The following is an 8329-nucleotide window of genomic DNA, read 5'->3' on the forward strand; positions in this document are numbered from 1 at the left end:
ACTACAATTAGCTATGTTAACAGGAAAAATCATAGCTTATTTGGGACTTTCTTTTTTGTTTGAAAACAACAGAAAATATAGAGGATACAAATTGTAAAGAAAGAAGTCATAGTATCACTATTTGCTGATATTATACATAAGTGATCCCAGAAATTCTACCATGAACTCCTACAGCTGATAAACACCTTCACCAAAGTGGCTATATAAAAAAGTCACTCAAAAATTCATTAGCCATTGTGTATGCAAATGACAGATGGATGTAAAAAGAAATAAGGGAAGTAACATCTTTCACAATAATCAGAAATTATATGAAATATCTTGGTGTAATGATAAAAAAAGCAAGTCAAAGACCTGCATGACAAGAATGTAAGTCTATGAAGAAAGAAATTGAAGATGATATCAGAAGATAGAAGATGTTCCATGCTCATGGGTCAGTAGAATTAACATACTAAAATTGCCACCATATCAAAGGAAATCTATATATTCTATTCAATTGCCATCAAAATTCCAATGCAGGCCTTGAAAGAACAATTCTTAACTTCATATATAAAAATAAACAACACAGGATAACTAAAACAACCCTGTAAATAAAAGAATTCCTGGAGGTATTGCCATTCGCATTTTCAAGTTGCACTACAGAGCAACAGTAATAAAAATTGCATGGGATATTCCGAGTTGGTACCACCCAGTGTGTACTATGCCTAGTTTCTAGGGAGCAGAGGATCAGAGGCTACAAAATGACTGAATGGAACAACCCAGGAGCCGAGGATGATCAGAAACAGCCCTCCACCCATTGCTTCTGGCTGTCCCCCTGCTTCAGGAGTCACAACATTGAGCACCCTGCACTCTTCCAAATACTCGTGCTAAGTGCAGAAACCCTTAGGGAACAGAGGATCAGTGCAGCAAAAGCAGTGAGTGAAGGGGCTATTGGATACAAAACACTAACTTGGGCCCTTCTCAAACAAAACAGGACAACCTAGGAGTTGGGGAGGTTCAGAACCAACCCTCCCATCACCCCCTGCAGCCAGGTGTCCTGGCCTGGCTCAGGAATTAGGGACTTCTAGCAACACACACTCTTCAAATATATTCATACCAGAGCTGAGTGCAAATGCCCATTTGGGATCAGAGGATTAGATGCAGTGAAACTGATGAGTGAACAGGATCCTGGAACCAAATCACCAAAGTCTGTGCTTCACAGACAGAAAGGGACAAACTGGGTGGTTTTCAGCTTTCCCATGGTTGAGGAACCATGCACTGTGAGCATCCTGCACTCTCCACATAGGGGAACCTCAAAAATAGCACCTGGATCTCACGCACAATGTCCCAGCCTCCAAGCCACTATTATACTCTGCTATTAATCCATCTGAAGAGACCAAGTAGTAGAACCCTGCTGAATTCTGGATCCTAGGTGGCAGAGCTCAGACAAATCTAAGTTCAAGGAGGACTGTGTCTAATAGGCCTTTAAACCAACCATCTGCCTTCAGAAGAGACTCGTCCCCTTAACTGACTGGCAGCCTAGAAAACCCAAGCCTCCATAGCAGATGATTTAAGGAAGAGATAAGACCAAAATCAATAAAAACCAGGACAGCATAGCTCCACCAGAACCCCCCAAAACAATGAATACTCCAATGCAGCTGAATCTCAGGAAAATGACCTTAAAGCTATGCTTACACAGTTTGTTATATGAGAAATATAAAGAGGAAATAAATAGATACTTCCAAGAATTACAGGAAAATACAAAGAAATGAAGGCCATTGAGGACAAAGACAAAACCATACTCAAACAGGAGAAGGAAATGATGAAAGCTATTCAAGACATGAAAATGGAATTAGAAGCAATTAAAAAACACAAGCTGAGAAACTCTAGAAACTGAAAACTTACAGAAGCAATCAGGAATCATAGAGGTAAGTATAAATAATGAAATACCAGAACTGAAGGAGAGAATCTCAGGTGCTGAAAACACAATTGAAGAAATTGATATGTCTCCCAAAGAAAATATTAAAACAGAAAAATTCAAGACAAAAACATCCAAGAAATCAAGGACATTTCAACAAAACCTTGGAATAAGAGGAATTGACAAAAAATTCCAGATTTCAAGGGCCATAAAATATTTTCAAGAAACTAATAGAAGGAAATTTTCCCAACCTAAAGAAAGAGATGCCCTTAAATACACAAGAGGCTTATAGAATACAAAATAGACTAAAACAGAAAAGAAATTCCTCCTGCCACATAATCAAAACATTAAATCTACAGAACAAAGAAAGGATATTAAAATCAGAAAGAGAAAAATTAAAAGAAACTTATAAAGTCAGACATATCAGAATTACACATGACTTCTCAAGAGAGACCATGAAATCCATAAGTGCCTGGGCTGATGTCGTGCAGACAGTAAGAGACCTCAGATGCCAACTAAGGATACTATACACCAAAACTTTCAATTGCTATAGGTGGAGTAAACAATATATTCTATGACAAAATCTAATTTAAACAATATATATCCAACAATTCAGCCCTACAAAGATACTAGAAGGAAAACTCAAACCCAATGAGGTCAACTACACACATGAAAACACAGGATATAGATAATTCCAAAACAAAAGAAAACTATCACAGCCACACTCCATCACAACCAATTCCACAATAAAAGGAAATAACAATTATTGGTCACAAATATTTCTCAACATCTATCTCCACAACTCTCTAATTAAAGGACACAGACTAACAGAATGGTTGTGGAAACAGGATCCAACATACTGCTGCATTCAAGAAACACACCTCAGCCACAAAAATAGACATAACATTAAAGCACAGGGCTGGGAAAAATTTCTCCAAGCAAATGGATGCAAGAAAAAAAGCTGTGGTAGCCATTCTAATAGCTAGTAAATAGACCATCAACTAAAATTAATCAAGAAAGGTAGAGAAAGACACCTCATTCTCATCACAGATAAAATCCACCGAGAGGACATCATAAATCCTGAACATCTATGCCCCCAAAACGGGCACCCACATTTGTAAAAGAAAGAGCTTTAAAGCTTAAATAACATATCGATCCAAACACATTAATTGTGGGAGACCTCAACACTGCACTCTTACTAGTGGACAGATCAACGATGCAGAAACTAAATAGAGAAATATGAAGCAAACTGAGGTCATGAATCAAATGGACCTAAAAGACATTCACAAAACTTTTCACCCAAACACAAAAGAATATACCTTCTTCTCAATAGCTCATAAAACCTTTGCCAAAAATTGACCATTTCACACTTGACCAATCACAAAGGAAGCTTTAACAGATACAATAAAATCCCTTGTACCTTATCAGACACCATGGACTAAAGCTGAACATCAACAGCAATAGAAATAACAAACTGCCTATACACACATGGATTCTGAACAATCCTCTGCTCAATAACAAATGGGTTAGGCATGAAATACATAAATTAAAGACTTCCTATAATTAAATGAAAATGAAGGCACTACATACTCAAAGCTATGGGACACAATGAAAGCCATGTCAATAGGAAAGTTCCTAGCCCTAGGTGCCTTCATGAAGAAATTAGATACATCTCATTGGAGCAACTGAACAGTACAATTGAAAGCCTTAGAAAAAAGAAGCAGACACACCCAAGAAGAATAGATGAATGGAAACCATCAAACTCAGGCATGAAATCAATCAACTAGAAACAAAGAAAACAATTCACAGTGTAAAAAAATCAAGAGCTAATTCTTTGAAAAAATTAACAGCATAGACAAACCCTTAGCCAAACTCACTAGAAGGCAGAGGGAGAGTATCCAAATCAACAAAATCAGAATGAAAAGGAGACAGAAAGAAAATCTGAAAATTCAGTAGGTCTTCTTTCAAAACCCTATATGTCACACAAAATTTGAAAATCTCAATGATATGGACAATTATCTTAATAAATTCCACTTACCAAAGTTAAATCAACATCAGGAAAACAAATAAAATAGTCATATATTTCCTAAGGAAATAAATCAGTCGTCAAAAGTCTACTAATCAAAAAAAAGCCTAGGACCAGATAGATTTAGAGGAGAATTCTACCAGAACTTCAAAGAAGAACTAAAACCAATATTCCTCAAACTATTCTTTAAAATAGAAGCAGAAGGATCATTACCAAACTCATTCTACAAGGCCATAGTCAACTTATTACTTAAGCCACACAAAGACCCAACAAGGAAAAATAATTTCAGACCAATTTCCCTTATGAAAATTTACACAAACATACTGAATAAAATATTTGTATATTTGCACAACATAGATGTCATCTGAATGACTCAACCCAGCACTGGATCAGTCCAGATACTGGGACTTGAAGTCAAACTCTGGGCAAAGCACTGAGAGTTGTATGTAAGATCGGGGTGATGGAAAGACCCAGGGGGTACTCAAGAGCTTTAGAGTGAGACAATTAATGCCATCAGACCAGACACAGAGGATCTGCACAGACTGATGCCAAATGTTCAGATTAGCTGATATACAGCTAACTTGGACGCAGATGAAGGGGAATGCTGCTGAACTTCTGACATGTACTCTGGTGCCCATGATTTGGTCACTGCCCTTTGGCAGAATGAAATTTTGGGCACACAGACAAAGTGGTTCCAGGCTATTCTGATGAGAACTGATGGGCTGTGGCCAGACAGTTGTGGAGAAGCCCCTCCACATCAGAGGTCTACTGAAGTATAATAGGGGAGGAAAGTTAGGAATGACAAGATAAGTGTGAGAGCATAATAATCAGCATGTAGTGTGAATAAATTATAATAAATAAAAAATAAAGAGAAATTAAAATACAGTCTGCATTGTGTTTGTATAGAAAAAGATGGCTGGATGAGTGGAACTGAATCAAAGACCAATAAATAATTCTACACACCTATGGCCACTTGATTTTTGACAAAGAAATCAAAACCATACAATAGAAAAATGATAGCATCTTCAACAAGTGCTGCTGCTCCAACTGGATATATACATGTGGAAAAATGGATGTAGGTCTATATTCATCACCCTGTACAAAACTCAAGTTCAAGTAGATAAGGGACCTTAAGAAAGAGACAGAAACACTAAATCCAATAAAAGAGAAAGTGTGGAAGAATCTTGAACTCTTTGCCTCAGGAGACAACTTCCTTAATAGAACACCCACAACTGATCTCTAAGATCAACAGTTAATAAGTGAGAACTCATGAAACTGAAAATTTACTGTATAGTAAAGGATGCTCTCAATTGAATAAGATGGCTGCCTAAAGACTGGACAAAGATCTTGAACAACCCAACATCTGACAAGGCATAATATCCAAAATATGTTTTGGAATCAAGAAATTAAATACCACAAACCAAATAATCTAATTAAAAATGGGATACAGAGCTAAACAGAGAATTCTCAGCATGCAAATACTGAATGGCACTTTAAAAAAATTTTATTAATTTATTCATATTACATCTCAATTGTTATCCTATCCCTTGTATTCTCCCATTCCTCCCTCCCTCCCATTTTCTCCTTACTCCCCTCCCCTATGACTGTGACTAAAGGGAACCTCCTCCCCTTGTATATGCTCATAGGGTATCAACTCTCTTCTTAGTATCCTGCTATCCTTCCTCTGAGTGCCACCAGGCTTCCCCATCCAGGGGACGTGGTCAAACATGGGGCACCAGAGTTCATGTGAAAGTCAGTCCCCACTCCACTCAGCTGTGGAGAATTTCCTGTCCATTGGCTAGCTCTGGGTTGGGTTTCGATGTTTACTACACATATAGTCCTTGGCTGGTGCCATAGTTTGAGCAGGACCCCTGGGTCCAGATCAGCCTGTTATAATGTTCTTCTTGTAGGTTGCTAGGACACTCTGGATTCTTCTATTTCCCCATTCTGTCTTGCTTCTCTCACCTGGAGTCCCAATAGGATGTCTTCCCCTCTGTCCCACTTTCCTGGTAAGTAAAGACTTTCATGGGACATGCCCCTTGGGCTAGTGTCCAGATATAAGTGAGTATATACCATTTGACTCTTTCTGCTTCTGGGTTAACTCACTCATTATGATCATTTCTAGTTCAATCCATTTGTCCACAAATTTCTGAAATTCCTTGTTTTTAATAGCTGTGTAGTATTCCATAGTGTAAATGTGCCACAGTTTGTTTATCCATTCTTCTACTGAGGGACATTTAGGCTGTTTCCAGGTTCTGGCTATTATGAATAAGGCTGTTATGAACATGGTTGAGCAAATGTTCTTGTTGTGTGCTGGAGCATCTTCTGTGAATATTCCAAGGAGTGGAATATCTGGGTCTTGAGGAAGCCTTATTCCTGGTTTTCTGAAATAGTGCCAGATAGATTTCCAAAGTGGCTATACTAGTTTGCACTCCCACCAGCAATGAAGGAGTGTTCCTCTTTCTCCACATCCTCACCAGCATGTGATGTCACTTGAATTTTTGATCTTAGCCTTTATGGGTGTAAGATGGAATCTCAGAGTTGTTTTGATTTGCATTTCTCTGATGACTAAGGACATTAAGCATTTCTTTAAGTGTTTCTCAGCCATACAATATTCCTCTGTGAAGAATTCTCTGTTTAGTTCTGAGTCCCATTTCTTTATTGGTTATTTGGTCTGGTGGCGTTTAACTTCTTGAACTCTTTATATATTTTGGATATTAGACTTGTATCAAATGTAGGGTTGGTGAAGATTTTTCCCAATGTGTAGGCTGTTGCTTTGTTTTCTTGACAGTGTCTTCTGTCTTATAGAAGCTTCTCAGCCTTATGAGGTCCCATTAATTAATTGTTGACCTTAATGCCTGGGCTGTTGGAGTTCTGTTCAAGAAGTTGTTTTCTGTGCAAATGAGTTCTAAGCTCTTCCCCATTTTTTTCTTCTAAAAGATTTAGTGTCTCTGGTTTTAAGTTGAAGTCTTTAATCCACTTGGACTTGAGTGTTGTGCATGGTGATAAATATGGATCTTCTTGCATTTTTCTACATGTAGACATTCAGCTAGACCGGCACCATTTGTTGAAGATGCTATCCTTTTTCCATTGAATGCATTTGGCTTCTTTGTCAAAAACAAGTGACCATATGTGTGTGAGTTCATTTCTGGGTCTTCAATTTGATTCCACTGATCAACCAGCCTATTGCTGTGCCAGTACCATGCTGTTTTAATTACTGTTGCTTTATAGTACAGTTTGAGATCAGGTATGGAGATTCCTTTGGAGGATCTTTTATTTTACAAGATTCTTTTAGCTATTCTGGGTTTTTTGTTTTTCCATATAAAGTTGAGAATTGAACTTTCAATACCTAAAAAAATGGTGTAGTTATTTTGATAGGGATTGCAATGAATCTGTAGATTGCTTTTGGTAAGGTGGACATTTTTACTATGTTAATTCTCCTGATCCATGAGCAAGGAAGATCATTCCATCTTCTCATGTCATCGTCAATCTCTTTCTTCAGATTTTTGAAAAAATTTCAAACCAGTCCTTCACTTGCTTGGTTACAGTAACTCTTAGATATTTTATATTGTTTATGGCTAATGTGAAGGGTGTAGTTTTCCCAATTTCTTCCTCTGCATGATTGTCATTTGTATAGAAGAAGGCTACTGACTTTTTTGAGTTAATTTTGTTTCCAGCCAATTTGCTAAAGATGTTTATCAGCTGTAGTAGTTCTCTGGTGGAATTTTGGGGGTTTCTTATGTACACTATCATATCATCTGCATATAGGGATAATTTGACTTCCTCCTTTCCCATTTGGATCCCTTTGATCTCCTTTTGTTGTCTTATTGTTCTGAGTAGAACTTCTAGTACTATATTCAAGAGATATGGAGAGTGTGGGCAGTCTTGCCTTGTTCCTGATTTTATAGGAAGTTCCTTGAGTATCTCACCATTTAATTTGATTTTGGCTATTGGCTTGCTGTATACAGCCTTTCTTATGTTGAGGTATGTGCCTTGTATGCCTGATCTCTCGCAAACTTTAAACATGAATGGGTGTTGGATTTTATCAAATGCTTTCTCTGCACCTAAGAGATAATCATGTGGCTTTTTATTTTCAGTTTGTTGAGATGGTGGATTACATTGATGGATTTTCATATATTAAACCATCCCTGCATGCTTGGAATGAAACTTACGTGGTCATGGTGAATGATATCTTTGATATGTTCTTATATTTGTTTTGCGAGTATTTTTTTGAGTATTTTTGCATCAATGTTCATAAGAGAAATTGGTCTGAAATTCTCTTTTTTTTGTTGTGTCTTTGTGAGGTTTAAGTGTCAATGTGACTATGGCCTCTTGAATGAATTTGGTAATGTTCCATCCATTTCTATCTTTTGGAGTAGCTTGAAGAGAATCGATATTAGCACATCCTT

This window comes from Acomys russatus, chromosome 7, assembly GCF_903995435.1.
Source record: "Acomys russatus chromosome 7, mAcoRus1.1, whole genome shotgun sequence".
In the NCBI taxonomy this organism is placed as follows: Eukaryota; Metazoa; Chordata; class Mammalia; order Rodentia; family Muridae; genus Acomys; species Acomys russatus.